Here is a 13,380-nt window from a genome sequence, read left to right as displayed (position 1 = left end):
TGGGGCTCTAGATTTGGCCATCTCACCCTTTTTCTTTGTGGGAACATGTTTACTCTGAACCCCTTGAATCTCCCCTTTGAATGCCTCCCACTGCTCTTATACTGATTTACTTTCAAGTAGCTGTTTCCAGTCCGCTTTTGCTAAATCACTTTTCAGTTTAGTAAAATTGGCCTGCCCCAAGTGAGAACTCTAACTCCTGTTCTATTTCTGTCCTTTTCTATAATTATGTTAAAACTGACTGAATTATGATCACTACCACCAAAATGCTCTCCCACTGCAACCCCTTCCACCTGCCCAGCTTCATTCCCGAAAACAAAGTCTAAAACTGCACCCTCTCTTGTTGGACTTACTACATACTGGGCAAAAAAGGTCTCCTGAATGCACCCCCAAGAATTCTGCTCCCTCAATTCCTTTAACACTGAAACTATCCCAGTTAATATCTCAGTAGTTAAAATCTCCTACTATTACTGCCCTATTGTTCTTGCCTTTCTCAGAGATTTGCCTACATATCTGCTCTTCTATCTTCCTCTGACTGTTTGGGGGTCTATAGTACACTTCCAGCAGTGTGATTTCCCCTTTTTTGTTTCTTAGCTCAATCCCTATGGCCTCATTTGATGAACCTTCCAACATATCATCCCTCCTCACAGTTGGAATACTTTCTTTGACAAAATTGCCACTCCCCCTCCTTTCTTATCCCCCTCCCTATCGTGTCTGAAAACCCTGTAACCAGGAACGTTGAGCTGCCATTCCTGTCCCTCCTTAAGTCATGTTTCTGTAATAGCTATGATATCAAACAGCCACGTGTCTATCTGTGCCCTCAGCTCATCTGCTTTATTTGCTATATTCCTTGCATTGAAATAGATACCCCTGAGTACTGCCAAACTCTTTTTTTTATTTTATGACCTTTGTTTCCTCTGTCTTTCAGATGCAACCATTAATTTTCTGCCTTCCATTTTCATTTCTGATTTTATCCCAACTGAGTCTACCCTAAGGTCCTATCCCCCTGCCAAACTAGTTTAAACCCTCCCCAACAAAACTTCAAAATGTCCCATAAGGATATACCAATGATAAAATTGAATCAAAATGTTCAAAGTATGTTTTGAAAGGTCTTTGGTTGTCATTGGTTTCCTCAAAGCTGCAGACTACAGATTGGTAATAAATGTAAATAAAGGGTTGTATCAAAACATAAACAGTAAAAAAATACACATTATGAAAACTACTGTCCCCTTTTTGTGCTTTTATGCTAGATATGTTCTTGGGTTCAGCATCACTAACCCTCATATAAGCAGACCTTGTGTCTTCAACAACCTGGAGAAAAACAACTTTTTCTTCCCAAGATCGAGCTAAATAATATGAAGACTCAAAAATCATAGGTCAGAACCTTTTATACACCAACTAATGAAATATGGAAAATGCCACCTTGTGGTTCTCCGCTGTTCAAAAGGCAGACTGAATGCACACTCTATCAGATTTGGACTCTGACTCTAAACCAAAAGACAGTTTCTTTAAATAAAAGAAAAAGAAATGGAGAGTAAACAATATGAAACAGTGAAGCATACTTTTCACCATTTGATGCATAAAATAATAAATGTGCCCCTCACTTTCTTTCTATCCATGGACTTTTAAGAGTGAAGTTTATGTGATGAAAAAGATTCTGCCATTACATAAGCAGAGTGAAATTAAAATAGGCTGCTATAATGGCAGAATGTTTCACCGCATAAAAAGTATATAACCTAATGGTTGTAGTGTGGAATATTTTAGATCAGATCATAGTGTAATGCTGCCCTCTCTGTTGGAAGAAGTGTTGAATAAAGGTGGGAGATAACATTGGCTGATTAAGTAGTCCCTGGGCTAGATTTTATGTAGCTGGTGGGGCATCCAACGCCAGGCCCAAAAGGCGAGCAGAGCTCCGCCTGGTCACTTTGAGGGAACCCTGGCTGCATCTTACGACAGTCGGGCAATTAACTGCCCAGTACCAGGTTCCACATCACTTTAAGGATGAGGATCCTGCCTCCAAGACCTGCTGGCGAATCAGAGGTCTGGCAGATCAGCAGTCCCAGCAGCACCAACGGGAGCGCTGGCCACTGCTAGAAATGCAGCAGTCACTTGAAGAAGAGCAGGCAGGCCCTGGTGAGGGGGAGGGGTACGGGCTACTGAGGGAAGGGGTGTGGATGATGCCACAGGAGCAGCCTTTGGTGCCGGAGACCCTCTGTGGGGCACAGATTGTCCAAGGAGGAGGGCACACCCCACCAAGCCCATAGGGAGGCCACCTTGAGTTACTGGGCAGCCTGTGGCAGAGTAAAATACCAATGGTAGTGGGAAGAGGCCCTTAAGTGGCCAATGATTGACCACTTAAGGGATGGCCATTCTTAGCCCAGAGACTACTTAATCAGCCATGTTGTCTACCACCTTTATTCAACACTTCTCTCAACAGAAAGGGCAGCATTACACTATGATCAGATTTAAAATACACCACACTATAACCATGAGGTTATATACTTTTTATTTATTTATTTTTAATTCATTCATGGGATGTGGGTATCGCTGGCTAGGCCAGCATTTATTGCCCATTCCTAATTGCCCTTGAGAAGGTGGTGGCGAGCTGCCTTCTTGAACCGCTGCAGTCCATGTTGGGTAGGTAGGGAGTTCCAGGATTTTGACCCAGTGATAGTGATGGAACGGTGATGTAGTTCCAAGTCAGGATGGTGTGTGATTTGGGGGGGAACTTGCAGGTGGTATTCCCATGCATTTGCTGCACTTGTCCTTCTAGTTGGTAGAGGTTGCGAGTTTGGAAGATGCTGTCTAAGGAGCCTTGGTGTGTTGCTGCAGTGCATCTTGTAGACGATACACACTGCTGCTACTGTGCGTCGGAGGTGGAGGGAGTGAACGTTTGTGGATGGTGTGCCAATCAAGCGGGTTGCTTTGTCCTGGATGGTGTCGAGCTTCTTGAGTGTTGTTGGAGCTGCACCCATCCAGGCAAGTGGAGAGTATTCCATCACATTTCTGACTTGTGCCTTGTAGATGGACAGTATTTGGGGAGTCAGGAGGTGAGTTACTCGCCACAGGATTCCTAGCCTCTGACCTGCTCTTGTAGCCATGGTATTTATATGGCTATTCCAGTTCAGTTTCTGGTCAATGGAAGCCGCTAAGATGTTGATAGTGGGGGATTCAGCGATGGTAATGTCATTGAATGTCAAGGGGAGATGGTTAGATTCTCTCTTGTTGGAGATGGTCATTGCCTGGCACTTGTGTGGCACAAATATTACTTGCCACATATCCACTCAAGCCTGGATATTGTCCAGGTCTTGCTGCATTTCTACACGGACTGTTTCAGTATTTGAGGGGTCGCGAATGGTGCTGAAGATTGTGCAATCATTAGCGAACATCCCCACTTCTGACCTTATGACTGAAGGAAGGTCATTGATGAAGCAGCTGAAGATGGTTGGGCCTAGGACACTACCCTGAGGTACTCCTGCAGTGATGTCCTGGAGCTCAGATGATTGACCTCCAACAACCACAAGCATCTTCCTTTGTGCTAGGTATGACTCCAACCAGTGGAGAGCTTTCCCCCTGATTCCCATTGACTCCAGTTTTGCTAGGGCGCCTTGATGCCGTACTCGGTCAAATGCTGCCTTGATGTCAAGGGCAGTCACTGTCATCTCACCTCTGCAGTTCAGCTCTTTTGTCCATGTTTGAGCCAAGGCTGTGATGAGGTCAGGAGCTGAGTGGCCCTGGCAGAACCCAAACTGAGCTTCACTGAGCAGGTTATTGCTAAGCATGTGCCGCTTGATGGCACTGTTGATGACACCTTCCATCACTTTACTGATGATTGAGAGTAGACTGATGGGGCAGTAATTGGCCGGGTTGGACTTGTCCAGCTTTTTGCGTACAGGACATACCCGGGGATGGTGATGGTGGTGTCTGGGACATTGTCTGTAAGGTGTGATTCTGTGAGTATGACTATGTCAGGCTGTTGCTTGACTAGTCTGTGGGACAGCTCTCCCAACTTTGGCACAAGCCTCCAGATGTTAGTAAGGAGGACTCTGCAGGGTCGACAAGGCTGGGTTTGCCATTGTTGTTTCTGGTGCCTAGGTTAATGCCAGGTGGTCCGTCCAGTTTCATTCCTTTTTATTGACTTCGTAGCAGTTAGATACAACTGAGTGGCTTGCTAGGCATTTCAGAGGGCATGTGAGAGTCAACCACATTGCTGTGGGTCTGGAGTCACATGTAGGCCAGACCAGGTATGGAAAGCAGATTGCGGTGAAACATTCTGCCATTATAGCAGCCTATTTTAATTTCACTCTGCTTATGTAATGGCAGAATCTTTTTCATCACATAAACTTCACTCTTAAAAGTCCATGGATAGAAAGTGAGGGGTACATTTATTATTTTATGGATCAAACAGTGAAAAGTATGCTTCACTGTTTCATACTGTTTACTCTCCATTTCTTTTTCTTTTATTTAAAGAAACTGTCTTTTGGTTTCGAGTCAGAGTCCAAATCTGATAGAGTGTGCATTCAGTCTGCCTTTTGAACAGAGGAGAACCACAAGGTGGCATTTTCCATATTTCAATAGTTGGTGTATAAAAGGTTCTGACCCATGATTTTTGAGTCTTTATATCATTTAGCTAGATCTTGGGAAGAAAAAGTTATGCTCCAGTTTGGGAGTAGTGTTGAATAAAGGAGGGAGACCCAATGGCCAATTAACTAGAGTTTCTATATGATTTATTTCCAGTCCAAATATCACACATTGCACCATTTTTAGTTCATTCTGAGTATTGTAACAGGGTGAGAGAGGGATGATATGTGAGCCATAGGCTTTTGAGACCTCTTTATCTGCTTTGTGATGCAGCTTTAAGAAATTGCATAAAATGTCAGAATGACCAAGACAAGATGGTATAAAGTCATAGAGAGATACAGCACTGAAACAGGCCCTTCGGACCACCAAGTCTGTGCCGACCATCAACCACCCACTTATACTAATCCTACATTAATCCCATATTCCCTACCACATCCCCACAATTCTCCTACTACCTACCTACACTAGGGGCAATTTACAATAGCCAATTTACCTATCAACCTGCAAGTCTTTGGCTGTGGGAGGAAACCGGAGCACCCAGTGGAAACCCACGTAGTCACAGGCAGAGCTTGCAAACTCCGCACAGGCAGTACCCAGAACTGAACCCAGGTCGCTGGAGCTGTGAGGTTGCGGTGCTTGCCACTGTGCTGCCCTTAAGCTTTAAGAAATCTTTACAGGCAACTATTGTCAATCAGGAGCAACTCCCAGCCTGGAAGGCAGGGAAATAGTTCAGTTGAGAAAGGTTGGAGAGGAAGGATAAGAGGGAGCAGCTGTTGGCTGGAAACTAATCCCTGTTATTGTTTGGTTCATTTCTGTACTGAAAGACACATTGGTGGTGGATGAATAAACCTCACTTGTTTTGAACTTTAAGCTCTAGTCTGTGGGGCCAGAAACTTGCTCATGCACTGTGTAGACTTCCCTTAATTCCCTGGGTGTAAGCAGTGCCACAGGTTCCTTTCTGTGCAGCCTGCATGGCGTTCTTCAATGGTATTAATAGAGAAAGCTGCGTGGACCATGCAGGTGGTGGCCCGCTGTGCTGCTTGCCCCCAGGGAATCAAGGTAAGCCTGAGTAGCACCGCCAGAACAGTGCTACATGAACAAATTTGTCCTCTATAGTGTCTAACTGACCACTGGGTCCCAGGCCTGCTTCAGCCTTCTACAGTATTCAAAAGCTTTATGTATACAGTTGTGGTATCTGTTTAGTTATCTAACTTCAACTGAAAAGATAATACTGATACTTGACTATTTCTGCTATTTATGTTAGTTTCTAGCTTTGCCAAGCTGAACCAAAATGATGACACATCTCACAGTTCCCAAACCACAAAGAAAACCTCTCACGGACAATCTCAAAAAAACACTTCAACGCTGTCCAAAAAGAAGGAATGTTTAAAAATAATACAGTATCCTTCCAAGCAGCATGCCATAAATTGACTTATTTTTACCAGACATTCAAGGTATTCCTAATGTTCTGTATTTGACATGTGAATATACTTGCTGCTGTCAAGCAGGAAAATATTTCTTAGATTTAACCGATTAATCTTCAATAACAATGAGTGATATTTGAACAGCTGAGTGCATACGTGTATTTATTTTCACAGGATGAAAAGTTACTCTAAGTATCACATTCATAAAAGTATAAAGAAAACAATTCTTCAATATTTTACTCCATACTGTAACTACAATGGTGGGGGGAAGCAGGGGAACTGACACCAGACAACTGCCAGGGAGAGGTCTTCAGCTTGGAGCACCACCCACCTGGAAAAAGGAATTGTAATGGGACAAGAGGTAGGACAAGAGGAAAAAGACTGGGAGAAAATGCAAAAGAAATAAAGCCATGTTAGTGAAATGTATAGTACCCACTGAACAGCACTAATTTAGTGATATTTTAATGGCGATTTGATCTATGATTTATAATTATTTGCAGCCCATCTGTCACAAATATTGCCTGGAATTAAAAGCAGAATGTGAAAGCCAAAAAATAAGAACTCATGCCATGAATTCTAAAATTGGCATAAGATGTGTCCCAATTGAATTAAATTCAATAGCATTAACACGCCAACGTCAACAAATGTTTACTTAAAGCACTGGTGCTAATCTGCTAATCGACTTTGTGAACCTTGGGGTAATTAAGTTAACTGTTAGTTCTGTAGGTCATCTGCTTCTGAGCAATTTACTATCCTACTCACTATGGTTACTTTTGACATGCTGAGTTCATTATCTGTAAGCTTATCTATCTCTTGTCAGCAGTTGCCAAAGCAATATAATTGAATGCATTACCTTGCATAAAATTTCATATCGTTCATAGTTCTGTAATGTAGTCAATACAGTTAGAGAAAAAAATTCCAATACCATTCAAGACAATGTGAAAAAATAGATTAAGGTGATAAAAGCCTATGAATGATACCAAAACACATAAATTTTTCCAGATATTTCTAATGTAAAATAGATAATTGAATGCAGTGGAATTATTCTCTTGCATTACCAATGACTTCCTATTAAAAAGATGCTATATTCTCTTCATCTTTTTCATAAAATCTAATAGTACACAGTTATTAATAAGTAAAGAACAGATTATCTTGTTTGAGTCAGTAAAATATATTGTGAAGATCTGTCACTGCAAAATTCAATATATTTAAATAAAAGGCAATTTTTCAAAAGATTTCAGAGAGAGGGGGTGAGTGAGAGAAAGAGATATATACCTTATAATGTTATTTTTCTAAAACAGTCCACAAACATTTATGTAGCTTAATGCCACTTGACTATATTATGATTGGTTCCAGAAACAGTTTTCTGCCATTCAGCAGCAGAGTTCAAGCCTCGAGAAAGAAAGGGAGCCCCAAAACTATCTTCTCTGTAAGGATTCCCTGGACAATGATCTTTTGCTGCCAACAAGCCATTTTGATCTTGATATATTCATGAATAGTATCATGTGATGCCCTAATCTGCAGCACCATTGTGTAATTTGTAGTTACCTTATTCGGCATGAGGTTCTAATCCCTTTCCCTATTGTTCAGTTTTAGGCTTTTCAAGGTGACATAGATTCAAAGTTAGAAAAATGACCCAACACTGCCTCGAGTAGAAATAATATTTTTTTAGACAATTGCCTCTTCACAGTTGTTAGAGTGACAGAGGAATTTTTTCAACAGGAAACCTAAAGGGCCATTACTCCTTATTATTATGAATGTTTCATAGAATCTGACAGAACAGAAAGAGAATGTACAGCCCTTTGCACCTGTGCCAGTTCTCTGAAAGAACTATTGGGCTGGATTTTATGGGGGCCTCGATGTTGGGATCCCTGGTTGGGGGGCATGAAGATTGCCCCGGATGAGGCCTGCCACAGACCTCAATGCCGGCCACAGACCTCAATGCCGGCAGCGCCCAGCCTGATCTTGCCAGCGATGGCGAGGCCTCGTGGCAGCCCCCCGACCAATCGGCAACAGGACCACAATAAGCAAATTCAAATTAATTAAATTAAGACATTTACATATACTCACCCATGATCTTGAGGGCCCACCACGATCTTCATCCTGGTGGCTGGCACTGACGTGCCTTCGAATCCCCATCTGGGGAGAGGGGAGGAGGCAAGTTTATCAGTGCGGGAGGGGGGTTGAGTGGTGTCAAACCTACTTGACTGGTCTGGGGGGTGATGGGAAGGGGTAAAGGTAAAAGATTCTGAACTTTGCGTGGGGTGGGGTGAAGGTCATATAATCTGGGTAAGTATTTCGGGAGGGAAGGGCAGGAATGAGATGTAATGCTATTGGGGGTGGGGGGGTGGGAGAGGGGCTGGGAATATTTCTGCAATTATTTTTAAAATGTTCACATGCACTGTCCCTTTAATAATGTAAACTGTCAGTAAGCCCTTTAAAAATGGCACTCGCACCTGTGCAGTGGTGCCAGACACTGTTGCTGGAGACGGATCGCCCGCCCCCTCCATGTCATGGTGGGTGGCGGGGTGGGTGGGCGTGGGGAGGGGGCGGCCCGCCCTGGCCATGTTAATGAGCCACTGCGTATAAGATGGTGGCGGCTCCATGGTGTACGGGCTGCCATCTTTTACGGCCGCTGCTGTACTCGGCGGCGGCAACATAGAATCCAGTTTATCCATTCTTATCCAGTTCTGAAGAAGGGTCACTGACCCGAAACGTTAACTCTGCTTCTCTTTCCACAGATGCTGCCAGACCTGCTGAGTGATTCCAGCATTTCTTGTTTTTATTTCAGATTTCCAGCATCCGCAGTATTTTGCTTTTATTTTTACCCATTCTTATACATGTGCCCTGAATTCTTAATTTTCAATTTTTGGAATATTCGTCCACTTCCCTCTTAAAAGCTATTATTGATTCTACCATTGATCTTTGGTGTATTATTCCATGTCATAAAAACCTCTTTTTTTTTTAGAGATACAGCACTGAAACAGGCCCTTTGGCCCACCGAGTCTGTGCCAACCATCAACCGCCCATTTATAGTAATCCTACATTAGTCCCATACCCTCTCACATCCCCACCTTTCCTCAATTCCCCTACTTACACTAGGGCAATTTATAATAGCCAATTTACCTATCAACCTGCAAGTCTTTGGCTGTGGGAGGAAACCGGAGCACCCAGTGAAAACCCACACGGTCACGGGCAGAGCTTGTAAACTCCGCACAGGCAGTACCCAGAATTGAACCTGGGTCACTGGAGCTGTGAGGCTGCGGTGCTAACCACTGCACCAATGTGCCACCCACGCCTTTGTGTAAAATGATTTCTCCTAAACTGTTCTTACATACTTTTGGAGTTGATCTTAAAATTAATGGCCTTGAACCAGTGGAGATAGTTGATAGTTTAATTTATTTTATTGTAATTTTGAACACCTCTATCAGTTCTTCTTTTAATATTCTCTATTCTGATGAAAAGAACCCGAAAAATTGGGCTTGTTAGCACTATTATATTGGGTGTTAAGAGTGCCCTTTGAGCTCCAAAATGGCATCCCTGGCATGCATGCACTGGACATCACAGGAGTGCAGGTGTTAATGCATGTGCAATAAATGTCCACTGGAAGTATGCAAAGCAGGAAGATCATGATGTCAATCAGCGGGCAACACTGATTTAATGCTAGCACTTTCACTTTGGAGCTCACCGCTCCAGCCAACGCATTCTTAACCTCGCACGGCTGAACACACATTCAACAACAGGAAGGATCCTCGCTCCAGTGCTATTTGACAGGATCATCAACTACATAGAGGTTAGTTGTTGGTTGATTTATTTTTGGTTTTGCTATGATTCTACAAGTGTTTGGTGCTTTCTATAGTTGTTTCAAGTGGCAAAATTTACAGGGGATGGTGTGGCAGGTGGTGAACGAGATTTGCTGATTTCAAGGCTACTGCACAAAACAATTTCTCCCAAACAAGAGTGCATTAGTAGGCATTTGCCTTGGAATACAGCATGACTTAGAGAATGAACAGAGCTCACAAAGAGCAGAACAAGCTGCTGAAAAAGGGAGGAGGGGGAGAAGGATTCTCAGCAGGAGGCCATATCCACCCAGGAAGTTCTGGGAGCAATTCTCCAAACTGAACCTGGCAAAGTGGGTGTCAAGTTTCCTGACGGTCTGTTGCATGCTGCACAGCCTCACCATCACAAGGGGACAGCCCTTGCCACCAGCCAGACAGTGAGCAACTGAGGAACAGGTGCATGAGGAAGAGGAATCAAGAAGGCAAGCTAGACATCCCCTTTCTAGCTGGAGTGTCCATAAAAAACTCATCCAAGTGTGATAGCAATAACTGTAATCCCAGCTCCCCATTCACTAACAGTCCCACACCTTACCTTCCCTCTGTCATTGACCATCACAGTGCTTGCCCGGCTACAATGCAAAAATAAAAGACAGCACAAAAAACATTCCAAATTAAATTTATAAATGAAATTATCACATATTGCATACAAATGTCAACTAATCACCCATGTACATTTCCTTAGTGTCTGTCTTTTAGATTTTTAGATTTAGATTTAGAGATACAGCACTGAAACAGGCCCTTCGGCCCACCGAGTCTGTGCCGACCATCAACCACCCATTTATACTAATCCTATACTAATTTCATATTCCTACCACATCCCCACCTGTCCCGATATTTCCCTACCACCTACCTCTACTAGGGGCAATTTATAATGACCAATTTACCTATCGACCTGCAAATCTTTGGCATGTGGGAGGAAACTGAAGCACCCGGAGGAAACCCACGCAGACACAGGGAGAACTTGCAAACTCCACACAGGCAGTCTTCTGTGTGCCTTTGCCTGTCCTAGCGCTCCTAGGCAGTGCTATCCTAGTGGCTGCAGCATGGCTGTTGGAAGGCTGCTGACTTTCACTGTGGGAGATTGCAGATGGCTTTTCAGGATGACCTCAAAACAGTTCTGGGCCTAGAAGGCCTGGCTGCAGACTACCATCTCAGCATGGGTGGCAGCAGCCTGGGCTGGCTGTATGACAGGAAACAGCAAGTACACTAGTGGAGTGGCAGCAGTGGGAGGACAAATGAAGTAATTGTGAGAGAGGACAGTGGTTTCGTGCTCCACAGAGCCACTGCCACTCCCACAGGTTGGTGCCTCTCAGCTATCCTAGTAAACTGTTGGAGGACAAATTGCTGGACTGTTGTGATACCCTGCAAGCCCCTTTGAACACTATAACCCACAAACAACCCGTAGCAGTCTGAGCCTGTATGGCAGCAAGCTGACCTTGCATGATATCAGTCTGAGCTTCCACTGCAGCACTCGGTCGTTGGGTGCCTTCTGCCTGTGCTGCAATTGGAAGCTGCAACATCTGCCATCAGCTACTACATCAGTGCTGTGTCTATAAAAGGTGCAAATGGAGTTGGACACCATTTCCATGCTAGAGAGCATGGATTCCAAGCTCTGTGCAAAGCCATGTGCCAAGTTGTTTCTGAACTCCTCCATGCTCCTTGACATTGGTCGCAGGCTTTCTGGCAGAATTTCCAATATGCCAAGTATTTTGTTGTGCATACCCATCAGCCTTCCTCTATAGGTTGTCCCATCAAAGTCCTCATCTGAGTCCTCTTCAGCGGAATCCATGTGCAACCTCGCCCTCCAGCGAATTGGCACCTGCGTTATCCTGTTTGCAGCCCTGGTTGAACACCATGTGTAGATCCCACTTCAAACCTATCCTCAAAGATATGCACATTGTCAATACTTGAGCTGGTGGCTGGGAGTGTGAAAACAAGTGACAGTGCTGTCTCTTCTTGGTGTTACTCCACTGCTTGGTCAGGTTGCACCTCTTGGGTATTTGAAAGGAAAAAGGCACAATGGTAAGGTTGTGGTGCTGGGAGGGGGGGAAGTAAGAGTTGCATGCTTATACCATCTGCAGCTTATAAGTCAGAAGAGAGTATGAGGAGGAGATGAATTGTGAGAGGGAGAATTATGTATGAGAATATAATAATCTTTGTTGGTTTCAATGTCTTTCTTGGCCACAGCTTCAGCCATAGCCATTCCAATAATGGCCAGCACTGTCTTCTCCATGGAGTTAGGATGTGTAGATGTACCTATCCCCATCTAGTTAGTTCCTGCAGTGACTGTGGCTACTATTGCAGTTTGTAGGATACAAAATTTGAAGATACAGTCACTTATCTTGACCACGCCTGTGAGACCATTGTATTTCTTGTGGCACTGCATCCAGGTGCTCGAGGCTTGACTCCTGGCATTGACCTCCATGGCTATCTGCTCCCACTGCTTTTGACAGTGAGGCTGGAGGGCATCCTTACCTGCTGAGTATACAGGACATCCAGGGTCTTCTGGTGTGCAGCCCCTCACAGGAGAGGTCCGATTACCAATCTTAGACTGCTGCAATACAAGTCCTTGGCTGCACTATAGCATCTTCTGTGGATAGCCTCCCAGGAGAGGTAGCTCCATCAACAAGGAAAATAATCTCCCCCATGTGCCTTGTTGATCCCATCATGGGGTTTGACAACTCCCAGATTTATAGACAGAGCGACAGAGATGTTGGAAGAAGAAGAAGATTGGAACAGATCATGATTGCTGCTGCTTTCTCTCCAGTTGGCTTCACTTCCGCAGTCATCAGGCTCAATCTCCTGCCTGACTGCATAGGGGCCTGAAGCAGCCAAAGCCAAACTGTTCCCACACTGACAGAAGTGCTGCAGCTTGAAACTAGTCCTTCTGTTGTGCTTACAGAGATAAAGCGCCAACTCTTAAAATGTCCAAGTTTGCAGGTGGTACAAAACTTGGAAATGTAGTAAGAGTGAGGTGGAAAGTATCAAACTTCAGGAGGACATAGACAGACTGATTAAAAGGCCAGGGACATGGCAGATTTAATGTTGACAATTATGAAGTGATGCATTTTAGAAGGAACAATGAGGAGAGGCAAGAAACCTATATGAGACAATTTTACAGTGGGTAGAGGAACAGAAAGACCTGGGGCTGTATGTACACAAATTTTGAAGGTGACCGGGCAAGTTGATGAGGCTGCTAAAAAAAAAGCATACAAGAACCCAGGCATTAGAAATAGATGCACATGCGGGAGCTAAATTTGATAGGCCCCGAAACTGGGTGTGCCTGTTGACTGCAACACAAGCAGTGTGCAAACTTCCTGCTGCTTTAATTGATTTTGGCATTCAGCCAGTACTAACTGTGCTATTGATTTGCTGAACGCCTGAGCAGGGGCTAATATTGTGGGTGGTTAGCACCAGTTAAAGCTAGCCTTTACTGCTTAAAGCTAAGCTGTATCTTTTAAATGGGAGATGCATTCTAGTTTGGAACAGGTGCTGGGACTCTTCTGGGAGCTCAGTCTCACTTGGGAAAGACAGAAGAA

This window comes from Heterodontus francisci, chromosome 12, assembly GCF_036365525.1.
Source record: "Heterodontus francisci isolate sHetFra1 chromosome 12, sHetFra1.hap1, whole genome shotgun sequence".
Classification (NCBI taxonomy): Eukaryota; Metazoa; Chordata; class Chondrichthyes; order Heterodontiformes; family Heterodontidae; genus Heterodontus; species Heterodontus francisci.
This window is presented reverse-complemented; position numbering follows the sequence as displayed.